The 13,029-nt window shown below is 38.2% G+C and overlaps 1 protein-coding gene across 2 annotated transcripts in view; it reads left to right on the top strand.

Moving 5' to 3' along the window:
* Nucleotides 1–13,029, top strand: part of ELF2 (E74 like ETS transcription factor 2) — a 453,216-nt gene that overhangs the window by 365,655 nt on the left and 74,532 nt on the right. The window contains exon 1 of one of the 2 annotated variants that reach the window (XM_053703676.1): nt 1,806–1,827. The exons of the other annotated variant lie outside the window; for it this stretch is intronic. The gene's annotated coding sequence lies outside the window, so the exon portion shown is untranslated. Of the gene's footprint in view, nt 1–1,805; nt 1,828–13,029 lie in introns of those variants that run through there. 2 annotated transcript variants of the gene reach the window in all.

Raw genomic sequence — 13,029 nt, 5'->3', positions numbered from 1 at the left:
AGGAGAATCTATCATAAGATTTTGAAGGCCTTTATTTCTTGGTGTGTAGATCATGTTTTTTCCTCTCATTCTTTCAGAATTTCTAGGATTTTGCAGTTCTTACAGGATAGTCTGGATAAGGGCCTATCTGGCAGATCTCTGAAGGGGCAGATTTCTGCTCCGTTTTGTTCCTTAGGAAAATTCTCTACTATGATATTCATGGTATTGTTCAGGCTTTGGTTCGTATTAAACCTATAATCAAGCCACTTTCTCCTTCATGGAATCTTAACTTGGTGTTAAGGTTTTGCAGGCTCTTCTTTTGAACCTATGCATAAAGTGGATATTAAACTGCTTTCTTGGAAAGTGTTATTTCTTTTGATTAGCTCTTCTTTATTTTAGAATTACACAAGACAGAGATGACCAGTGTGGATTAATAATTACAAACCAAGCAATATACATTTCTATATATCAAAGAAATCATTGATCAGATGGCATAACACATGGGGGGGGGAAACATTACCACTGGTCGAGTACCGATACAAGAAAAAAAATAAGTCTATATACCCTTGAAACATAACACATCAGTTTAACTCACAACGACTTTAGCAATAGCAATTAACACCAGCTACCTTATGTTGATGGAGCATCTAAATAGTACTAAAAACTAGTTTCAGTTGTTTTATCTCACTAGCTATCTCTTCTGCTAGAAGAGTTTTTGAATAATCTGCTCTTTCTTGTGATCCACCTTATCTGATTTTTCATCAGGATAAGGCAGTTTTACAGACTATTTTGACTTTTTGCCTGAGGTTGTTTCTTCATATAATTTTAGCAGAGAGATTGTTATTCCTTCTTTGTGTCCTAAGAATGCTTCAGATATGTTTTTATATAATTTGGATGTTGTCAGGGCACTGACATATTACATTTATGCTACAAAGGACTTAAGACACACTTTTACTTTGTTCATTTACTTTTCCGGTCCTAGAAAAGGTCAGAAAGTTTCTGCTGTTTCTTTGACCTCTTAATTGAAACTTTTGGTTCATAGGACTTACTTGGAGACAGGGTCAGCCTCCACAACGGATTACTGCTCATTCTACTATGTCAGTTGCCACTTCATGGGCTTTCATAAATGAAGCTTCAGTTGACCAGATTTGTAAGGCAGCTACTTGGTCTTCCTTGCATACTTTAACAAAATTCTACCATCTTGATGTTTTTTCTTCTTCTGAGGCAGTCTTTGGTAGGAAAGTTCTTCAGGCAGCCGTCTGTTTGATTTTTTTGACTGTTTTTTTTAAAGTGTATTAAAAATTTTTTAATAAATTGGGGTTGTGGATTTAATTTCTCAGTGAAAAAAATGTTTTTAAATCCTTCCCTTCATTACTCGTAGACTTCACAGCTTGGGTATTAGTTTGCAGGAGTAATGGATTGTGGACTCTCACCACCTGTATGAAAGAAAACATAAGTTTATATATGTTTTAACATATGTTTTCTAGGGTTTATTTCTTTTTTTTGTTTTCTGGCACATTTTTTCCCCTGCTTCTTTTATGGCTCTTATTCCTTTTTCTTACCTCACTTTTGCTATATACTGGTATTAGACAGAGGTTTTATAGGGCTCTTGGGATTTGGTAATCTTTGACTCATCCTAGTGGTAGAGAAGAGTTCCCATAAGTAATGGATCTTGGACTCATACCACCATGAAAGAAATGAATTTATTAGGTAAGCATAAAATATGTTTTATTACTTATCTTTCCTACCGCCACTGAGTGTAGAATTTCTTCTTCTTTTCTATAATCACTGTTCAGTATAAATGGGGATACCACAGGCAAAGAAGCTATTTAAAATACCAAAACAAAGGTAAGTGAGCTATTTGTAAACAACTTAATACACTCCAGAAGGTAAAATAATTAACTGGGAATAAATAAAAGGTGATAAAATGTTGTCCCTTGAATCCAACCAAATTTCTACATGATGCTTTGCTGTGCAATGGCATTAACTTTAACTCACAATGATTTTTATCACTGCCTTACAGTAAGGCTCTCTTAAAACATAAAAAGTGGATTCTTTATCCACTGTACTGTAGAATTCAGTCTACAATCGAATTCTACTTGAATTCATTACTTTCCGCTGAGTTTCTGTAATAATAATGACCAATGCACTGTTTAAAGCTCATTAAAAATGGGCTACCTCCAGCCCTCCTGTGATTTTGTGTTTCCCTCAGCAAACCCAAGCACTACACAGGTACCAGTAATGTATCAAAAAAGGTAGCTTCTTATATAAGGGTCTGATGATCTAAAACTCTTAGACATGAGAACTCTTTAGAAATCTTTGGGGCCTTTTTTTGAGCATAATATTGCAGAATCATGCATAGTGAAATAAACAGAATTTAAGCTATAATTTGCATTTCTAACATTATTTGAGGGACCTCACAGTACCGACAAGACTTGTTAGATTATCTTGTTAGAGCAGAGATCTTTAGATAATTGGACCCTAAGTAATAAGGAATGTGTATTGGTACAAAGTTCTGTAAATCTGAGTAGTATATAAAGCTTTATTAATTACGGTAACTAATTTGCTATGTACATATTGACAAAAATGTGATCATAGTTTAATTTTATGTTGTGGTGTTTTATTTAACATAAGTGTAAGTATAATCTAATGTAGTTCCCAGGCCAGTCCTACACTTTATTATCAGCTCCTCCATACAAAAAGCTTTGTCATCTCCAGTTTTAAAGAAAGCACAAGTGTTATGTTGAAGGGACATAAAGAGTCCAAATTAAACTTGAGTGATTCAGATACAGAGCTCAATCTAAAACACTTCGTTTATTTCTATTGTAAACTTTACTTTGTTTTCTTGGTATCCTTTGTTGAAGATCATAGCTAGGTGGGCTCAGGGGCATGTGTCTTGAGCACTATAGGAGCCCAATGGTTTCAGCAATCTATAACATTACAAACACTACTGTCATATAGTGCTAATGGCACATGCTAAGGAGGGAGTGGCCTGAGTGCTACATGTGCTGAACCCAATATTTGTTATGGCTAGTGGTGGGAAAATTGGCATCACAAAGCTACATATTATCTTACCCAATGTAAAGGAAGATTAAAGTTATATTTTGTTGCATCAAAAATAATACATTATAATGTATTACTTACTAATATTTTAGGAATTATGTTTAAGTAAGGCCTTAAGGTCCATTTGCATACAAATATTCACTTTAAACATCTTTAACTTAACTTATTTCTTGCACAAACAAAAAAACAAATGCACTGAGTATTCATGACAGATTTTTCTTTCATGTAATTGGCAAGAGTCCATGAGCTAGTGACGTATGGGATATACAATCCTACCCAACATTTCCCAAACCTCAAAATGCCTATAAATACACCCCTCACCACACCCACAATTCAGTTTTACAAACTTTGCCTCCTATGGAGGTGGGGAAGTAAAGTTTGTGCTAAGATTTCTACGTTGACATGCGCTTCTCAGCATTTTGAAGCCCGATTCCTCTCAGAGTACAGCGAATGTCAGAGGGATGTGAAGGGAGTATCACCTATTGAATGCAATGGTTTTCCTCACTGGAGATCTATTTCATAGGTTCTCTGTTATCGGTCGTAGAGATTCATCTCCTACCTCCCTTTTCAGATCTACGATATACTCTCATATACCATTACCTCTACTGATAACTGTTTCAGTACTGGTTTGGCTATCTGCTATATGTGGATGGGTGTCTTTCAGTAAGTATGTTTTTTATTACTTAAAAGGACAGTAAACCTCAAAAACAATGTTATATAATTCTGCACATAGTGCAGAATTATATAACATTATATTAGCCTTATCTTTCTAAAACATAATATTCCCTTTGATTTTTTAAAAACAATTACAGTTTTTCAGACCCGCTCTCTGTGCTCTTCTGAGCGGGTCTGTTTTTTTCACACAGCGCATCAGGCCAGCTGTATAGTCACAGCCCGGCCTGACTGCGCCTTTATACACAGTGCAGCTCGCTCCTGCTTGTCAGACAGAGCAGGAGCGAGCTGCACTGTGTACAATGGCGCGATCAGGCTGGGCTGTGACTATACAGCTGGCCCGATGCGCTGTGTGAAAAAAACAGACCCGCTCAGAAGAGCACAGAGAGCGGGTCTGAAAAACTGTAATTGTTTTTAAAAAATCAAAGGGAATATTATGTTTTAGAAAGATAAGGCTAATATAATGTTATATAATTCTGCACTATGTGCAGAATTATATAACATTATTTTTGAGGTTTACTGACACTTTAAGCTGTGGTTTGGCACTTTATGCATTTATATAAAGTTATAAATATATGTATTGTACTTATATTTGCCATGAGTCAGGTTCATGTATTTCCTTGTGCAGACTGTCAGTTTCATATTTAGGGAAAATAAACATATTAAGAAATATTTTTCTTACCTGGGGTTTAGTCTTTTTTATCAAATTGACTACTTTTTTTCTTGCAAATTGCGGGCAGTACTAGGCCCGCGGGTGCGCCAAATGCTAGACTTTATTGCGTCATTTTTGGCGTGAGAATTTTTGGGTGTGAAAAGTACATCAATTGACGCAAGTTAGTCATTTCCGGCGTCGTAGTTGACGCCGAAGCCTTACACACGGTTGCGTTGTTATTGACGCAAGTGTGTCATTTCCGGATATTGTTGGCGCTAAAAAATTTTTAGTTACGTTATGCGTCATACTTGGCGCCAAATTTTTCATTAATTTAATACCCCATTGCTGTTTGCCTCTTGCCTTTTTCTATATCAGAGGGCTATGCTATTTGCATTTTTTCCCATTCCTGAAACTGTCGTATAAGGAAATTGATAATTTTGCTTTATATGTTGTTTTTTCTTTTACATTTGCAAGATGTCTCAATCTGATCCAGCCTCAGAAGTATCTGTTGGAATCCTGCTGCCTGACATCAGTTCTACCAAACCTAAGTGCATTTGTTGTAAGATTGTGGAAATTATATCTCCGAATGTCATTTGTAACAGTTGTCGTGATAAACTTTTACATGCAGATAATGTGTCCATCAGTAAAGAATTTGTTACTGATTCTATTCAGAAGGCTTTGTCTGCATTTCCGCCTTCTAATAAACGTAAAAGGTCTTTTCAAATTTCTCATTCAGTTGATGAAATTTTGAATGACCGACAACATAATGATTTATCCTCCTCTGATGAGGATCTATCTGATACAGAAGATCCTTCCTCAGATATTGACACTGACAAATCTACTTATTTATTTAAAATGGAGTATATTCATTCTTTATTAAAAGAAGTGTTAATTACTTTGGATATTGAGGAAACCAGTCCTCTTGACGTTAAGTCTAGTAAACGTTTAAATGCTGTTTTTAAACCTCCTGTGGTTACTCTGGAGGTTTTTCCTATTCCTGATGCTATTTCTGATATGATTTCTAAGGAATGGAATAAGCCAGGTACTTCTTTTATTCCTTCTTCAAGGTTTAAAAAATTGTATCCTTTACCAGCAATTTCTATAGAGTTTTGGGGAAAAGCCCCTAAAGTTGATGGGGCTATTTCTACTCTTGCTAAACGTACCACTATTCCTATGGAAGATAGTACTTCCTTTAAGGATCCTTTAGATAGGTAGCTTGAATCTTATCTAAGGAAAACCTATTTATATTCAGGTCATCTTCTCAGACCTGCAATTTCTTTGGCTGATGTTGCGGCTGCATCAACTTTTTGGTTGGAAAATTTAGCGCAACAAGAATTGGATTCTGACATATCTAGCATTATTCGCTTACTGCAATATGCTAATCATTTTATTTGTGATGCCATTTTTGATATTATCAAAATTGATGTTAGATTCATGTCTTTAGCTATTTTAGCTAGAAGAGCTTTGTGGCTTAAATCTTGGAATGCTGATATGACATCTAAGTCTAGATTACTATCTCTCTCTTTCCAAGGTAATAATTTATTTGGTTCTCAGTTGGATTCTATTATTTCAACTGTTACTGGGGTAAAGGGAGTTTTTCTGCCTCAGGATAAAAAACCTAAGGTTAAATCTAAGGCTTCTAACCGTTTTCGTTCCTTTTGTAAAAATAAGGAACACAAATCTAATCCTTTCCCCAAGGAATCTGTTTCCAATTGGAAGCCTTCCTCAAATTGGAATAAATCCAAGCCATTTAAGAAACCAAAGTCAGCCCCTAAATCCGCATGAAGGTGCGGCCCTCATTCCAGCTCAGCTGGTAGGGGGCAGATTAAGGTTTTTCAAGGATATTTGGATAAATTATATCCAAAATCAATGGATTCAGAGCATTGTCTCTCAAGGGTATCGAATAAGATTCAGAGTTAGACCTCCTGTGAGAAGATTTTTGTCTCACGCATCCCAGCAAATCCAGTAAAAGCTCAGGCTTTCCTGAAGTGTGTTTCAGACCTGGAGTTTTCAGGGGTAATCATGCAGGTTCCTTTTCAGGAACAAGGTTTGGGGTTTTATTCAAATCTATTAATTGTCCTAAAGAAGGAAAATTCATTCAGACCAGTTCTGGATCTGAAAATTTTGAATCGTTATGTAAGAGTACCAACTTTCAAGATGGTGACTATAAGGACTATTCTGCCTTTTGTTTAGCAAGGACATTATATGTCCACAATAGACTTGAAGGATGCATACCTTCATATTCCGATTCATCCAGAACATTATTATTTCCTGAGATTCTCTTTTCTAGACAAGCATTACCAATTTGTTGCTCTTCCATTTGGCCTAGCAACAGCTCCAAGAATCTTTTCAAAGGTTCTAGGTGCCCTACTCTCAGTAATCAGAGAACAGGGTATTGCAGTGGACGATATCTTGGTACTAGCTCGGTCTTTACGTTCTGCAGAATCTCACACGAATCAACTAGTGTTGTTTCTTCGAAAACATGGTTGGAGGATCAATTTAGCAAAAAGTTTGATTCCTCAGACAAGGGTCACCTTTTTAGGTTTCCAGATAGATTCAGTGTCCATGACTCTGTCTCTAACTGTCATATTTATTGTGCCTGCCTACTTCTCTTATCTAACCTTTTCAACTACCACCTTTTCTCTTTTGGCTCTGACACCTCCCATTGATAATTGCATAAAAGAACTCTACCTCAAGCATTCACTGCTTGGAAATTGCTACACACGCTGTATCTTTCACAGCCGCACTTACGGTACAATCCTAAACCTCAGCTGCGCTCCTATAGCAGCATCCTCCTCTCTCGGAGGTAGCGGTGACGTCACACGCCAACGTACGCGGCCGCACCGACACAGTCTCCTCACTGCTCACCAAACAGAAGAATCACCTCTCGCCTAATCTGCTCCTTAGAAGTTAATCTACCGGATTTAATTACCGGACCGATTCCTTACCAATTAAAGTAAGTCAAAGTTACCTGATGTCTCAATAGAGAATAGATGTTACTGCTCAAACGTCTCTTGTCAAAAAACCCTGATCTTGATCTTTCACTGTGTTATTTCTATGAAGTCTGAACAACAGTCATTCCTCATTTCCCCACTACTATTATTCAGACAGACTGATACTTGTAATTAGTACACTCTGACTTACAATATAACTAGAGCCTATTCTGTACTATAGCTATTTAAGTACTGTCACTGTATTTCAAACTGGAATACAGATTGGAATTGATATCATACCTAACCAGGTGAACAGGACAAATACTGAGCTGGGCAGAATGTTCAATTATCTCAGCAATTTGTACTGTAGAACCTAATATAAAAACTTAAGTGCATTGGCTCACTGCAACCCATGTTGCGCCCATTACAGTTTGCACTTTGCCAAATACACTTAAAACAAAACCACTAGGCTGCAGTTGTGGTCCTTATGCTAACTATATCCATTTTGACTTTCAGGGAAATACCGAATTAAATAAACCCTGACACTAACAGATAAGAGACGTTTGAAATTGGTTGCAGCCTGTCGGTACCTTCAGTCTCAGTCATTCCCTTCAGTGGCTATGTGCATGGAAGTTTTAGGCCTCATGACTGCAGCATCAGACGCGATTCCTTTTGCTCGTTTTCACATGAGACCTCTCCAGCTTTGTATGCTGAATCAATGGTGCAGGGATTATACAAAGATATCACAATTAATATCCTTAAATCCCAATGTTCGACGCTCTCTGACGTGGTGGTTAAATCACCAGTGTTTAGTTCAAGTGGCTTCTTTTGTTCGGCCAACCTGGACTGTGATAACTACAGATGCAAGTCTTTCATGTTGGGGAGCTGTTTGGGGATCTCTGACAGCACAAGGGGTTTGGAAATCTCAAAAGGTGAGATTACCAATCAATATTTTAGAAGTCTTCAGAGCTCTTCAGTTTTGGCCTCTGTTGAAGAGAGAACCGTTTATTTGTTCAGACAGACAATGTCACAACTGTGGCATATGTCAGTCATCAGGGTGGGACTCACAGTCCCCAAGCCATGAAAGAAGTATCTCGGATACTTGCTTGGGCGGAATGCAGCTCCTGTCTAATCTCTGCGGTGCATATCCCAGGTGTAGACAATTGGGAGGCGGATTATCTCAGCCGTCAGACTTTACATCCGGGGGAGTGGTCTCTCCATCCAGATGTGTTTTCTCAGATTGTTCAGATGTGGGGTCTTCCAGAGGTAGATCTGATGGCCTCTCATCTAAACAAGAAACTTCCCAGATACCTGTCCAGGTCCAGGGATGTTCAGGCGGAAGCAGTGGATGCGCTGACACTTCCGTGATGTTATCAACCTGCTTACATTTTTCCGCCTCTAGTTCTTCTTCCAAGAGTGATCTCCAAAATCATCATGGAACAATAGTTTGTGTTGCTGGTGGCTCCAGCATGGCCCCACAGGTTTTGGTATGCGGATCTTGTTCGGATGTCCAGTTGCTAACCTTGGCCACTTCCATTAAGGCCAGACCTTCTGTCTCAAGGTCCATTTTTCCATCAGGATCTCAAATCATTAAATTTGAAGGTATGGAAATTGAACTCTTAGTGCCAAGTCATAGAGGTTTCTCTGACTCAGTGATTAATACTATGTTACAAGCTCGTAAATCTGTCTCGAGGAAGATTTATTATCGAGTTTGGAAGACTTACATTTCATGGTGTTCTTCTCATAAATTCTCTTGGCATTCTTTTAGAATTCCTAGAATTTTACAGTTTCTTCAGGATGGTTTGGATAAAGGTTTGTCTGCAAGTTCCTTGAAGGGACAAATCTCTGCTCTTTTTGTTTTATTTCACAGAAAGATTGCTAAACTTCCTGATATTCACTGTTTTGTACAGGCTTTAGTTCGTATTAAGCCTGTCATTAAATCAATTTATCCTCCTTGGAGTCTTTATTTCTTTTACAAAGATATGACGAGTCCACGGATTTCATCCTTACTTGTGGGATTTATCCTCCTGCTGACAGGAAGTGGCAAATAGCACCACAGCAGAGCTGTATATATAGCTCCTCCCTTCCCTCCCAATCCAGTCATTCTCTTTGCCTTGTTAGTACTAGGAAGAGGTAAAGTGAGGTGTTAGTTTTATTTTCTTCAATCAGGATTTTTTTTATTTTAAAATGGTGCCAGTGTGTACTATTTTTCTCAGGGAGAAATTTGTCAGTTTCTTACTTCCTAAGAGAAGTGGGGACATTTGATTTTCTAAACTGATGTTGATCTTAAGAAATTTTGTCTAAGATCCATGATGGTTCCCACAGCGTCTGAAGGTAGTGAAAGAAAATCTTCAGTGTGGAGAACGATGTCTTGCTACAAGCAACTTTGAGGTATGTTCAGTCTTTTTAGTTTCTAGGAGACTTGATGCACAGAACAGGCTGACATATGTACCTTATGGGTAGGGGTAAGCAGTATACATTATGAGTAATGTGCTATTGTTGAACAGATTTGCAAGGCTGCAACTTGGTCGTCTCTTCATACTTTTTCCAAATTTTCCAAATTTGATACTTTTGCTTCTTCTGAGGCTGTTTTTGGGAGAAAGGTTCTTCAAGCAGTGGTGCCTTCCGTTTAGGTTCCTGTCTTGTTCCCTCCCTTTCATCCGTGTACTCTAGCTTTGGTATTGGTATCCCACAAGTAAGGATGAAATCCGTGGACTTGTCATATCTTTGTAAAAGAAAAGAAAATGTATGCTTACCTGATGATAAATTTATTTCTTTTACGATATGACGAGTCCACGGCCCACCCTCTCATTTTTCAGACAGGTATATATTTATTTTTATTAAACTTCAGTCACCTCTGCACCTTTAGCTTTTCCTTTCTCTTCCTAACTTCGGTCGAATTACTGGATTGGGAGGGAAGGGAGGAGCTATATATACAGCTCTGCTGTGGTGCTCTTTGCCACTTCCTGTCAGCAGGAGGATAAATCCCACAAGTAAGGATGAAATCCGTGGACTCGTCATATCGTAAAAGAAATAAATTTACCAGGTAAGCATAAATTTTCTTTTGGTTTTGAAGACGTTACAGGCTCCTCCATTTGAGCCCATGCATTCTTTGGACATTAAACTTTCTTAGAAAGTGTTGTTCCTTTTGGCTATCTCTTCTGCTAGAAGAGTTTATGAGCTATCTGCTCTTTCTTGTGAATCTCCTTTTCTGATTTTTCATCAGGATAGGGCGGTTTTGCAGACTTGGTTTCAATTTTTACCTAAGGTTGTGAATTCTAACAACATTAGTAGAGAAATTGTTGTTCCTTCCTTGTGTCCTAATCTTAAGAATTCTTTGGAAAGATCCTTACATTCTTTGGATGTGGTAAGAGCTTTGAAATATTATGTTGAAGCTACCAAAGATTTCAGGAAGACTTATAGTCTATTTGTTATATTTTCTGGTCCTAGGAAAGGTCAGAAGGCTTCTGCTATTTCCTTGGCTTCTTGGTTAAAGCTTTTGATTTATGAAGCTTATTTGGAGTCGGGTAAGACTCTGCCTCAGAGAATTACAGCTCATTCTACTAGATCAATCTCCACTTCGTGGGCTTTTAAGAATGAGGCTTCAGTTGATCAGATTTGCAAAGCGGCAACTTGGTCCTCTTTGCATACATTTACTAAGTTCTACCGTTTTGATGTATTTGCTTCTTCAGAAGCAGTTTTTGGTAGAAAAGTTCTTCAGGCAGCTGTTTCAGTTTGATTCTTCTGCTGATGTTTTAAGTTTTTCTTGTCATTGAAAGAATAAATTTATAATTTGGGTTGTGGATTATTTTTCTTTCATGTAATTAGCAAGAGTCCATGAGCTAGTGACGTATGGGATATACATTCCTACCAGGAGGGGCAAAGTTTCCCAAACCTCAAAATGCCTATAAATACACCCCTCACCACACCCACAAATCAGTTTTACAAACTTTGCCTCCTGTGAGAAAGAACCTTTCCAGTCTTTTATAAGTGTTGTTTCTTCAAGAACATGGTTGGAGGATCAATTTACCAAAAAGTTTGTTTGATTCCTCAGACAAGGGTAACCTTTTTAGGTTTCCTGATAGATTCAGTGTTCTTGATTCTGTCTCTGACGGATAATAGGCGTCTGAAATTGGTTTCAGCTTATCGAAACCTTCAGTCTCAATCATTCCCTTCGGTAGCCTTATGCATGGAAATTCTAAGTCTTATGACTGCTGCATTGGACGCGATTCCCTTTGCTTGTTTTCACATGCGACCTCTTCAGCTCTGTATGCTGAACCAGTGGTGCAGGGATTATACAAAGATATCTCAATTAATATCTTTAAAAACGATTGTTCGACACTCTGATGTGGTGGACAGATCACCATCGTTTAGTTCAGGGGGCTTCTTTTTGTTCTTCCAACCTAGACTGTGATCTTAACAGATGCAAATCTGACAGGTTGCGGAGCTGTATGAGGGTTTCTGACAGCACAAGGGGTTTGGGAATCTCAGGAGGTGAGATTACCAATCAACATTTTTGGAACTCCGTGCAATTTTCAGAGCTCTTCAGTCGTGGCCTCTTCTAAAGAGAGAGTCTTTCATTTGTTTCTAGACGGACGATGTCACAACCGTGGCATATGTCAATCATCAAGGAGGAACTCACAGTCCTCTGGCTATGAAAGAAGTCTCTCGAATACTTGTATGGGCGGAATCCAGCTCCTGTCTAATTTCTGCGGTTCATATCCCAGGTATAGACAATTGGGAAGCGGATTATCTCAGTCGACAAACACTACATCCGGGCGAATGGTTTCTTCACCCAGAGGTATTTCTTCAGATTGTTCAAATATGGGGACTTCCAGAAATAGATCTGATGGCTTCTCATCTAAACAAGAAGCTTCCCAGGTATCTGTCCAGATCCAGGGATCCTCAGGCGGAAGCAGTGGATGCATTGTCACTTCCTTGGAAGTATCATCCTGCTTATATCTTTCCGCCTATAGTTCTTTTTCCAAGATTCTAAAGGAACGTTTGTTTATTCTGCTGGTGGCTCCAGCATGGCCTCACAGGTTTTGGTATGCGGATCTTGTCCGGATGGCCACTTGCCAACCGTGGACTCTTCCGTTAAGACCAGACCTTCTATCGCAAGGTCCTTTTTTCCATCAGGTTCTCAAATCCTTAAATTTGAAGGTATGGAGATTGAACGCTTGATTCTCAATCATAGAGGTTTCTCTGACTCTGTGATTAATACTATGTTACAGGCTCGTAAAACTGTATCTAGGAAGATATATTATCGAGTCTGGAAGATTTTCATTTCTTGGTGTTTTTCTCATCTTTTTTCTTGGCATTCTTTTAGAATTCCTAGAATTTTACAGTTTCTTCAGGATGGTTTGGATAAGGTTTGTCTGCAAGTTCCTTGAAAGGTCAAATCTCTGCTCTTTCTGTTCTTTTTCACAGAAAGATTGCTAGTCTTCCTGATATTCATTGTTTTGTACAAGCTTTGGCTCGTATAAAACCTGTTATTAAGTCAATCTCTCCTCCTTGGAGTTTGAATTTGGTTCTGGGGGCTCTTCAAGCTCCTCTGTTTGAACCTATGCATTCGCTGGACATTAAATTACTTTCTTGGAAAGTTTTGTTTCTTTTGGCCATCTCTTCTGCTAGAAGAGTTTCTGAATTATCTGCTCTTTCTTGTGAGTCTCCTTTTCTGATTTTTCATCAGGATAAGGCAGTGTTGCGAACTTCTTTTAAATTTTTACC

The sequence above is a fragment of the Bombina bombina genome, chromosome 2 (assembly GCF_027579735.1).
Source record: "Bombina bombina isolate aBomBom1 chromosome 2, aBomBom1.pri, whole genome shotgun sequence".
Taxonomy (NCBI): domain Eukaryota; kingdom Metazoa; phylum Chordata; class Amphibia; order Anura; family Bombinatoridae; genus Bombina; species Bombina bombina.
This window is presented reverse-complemented; position numbering and strand designations above follow the sequence as displayed.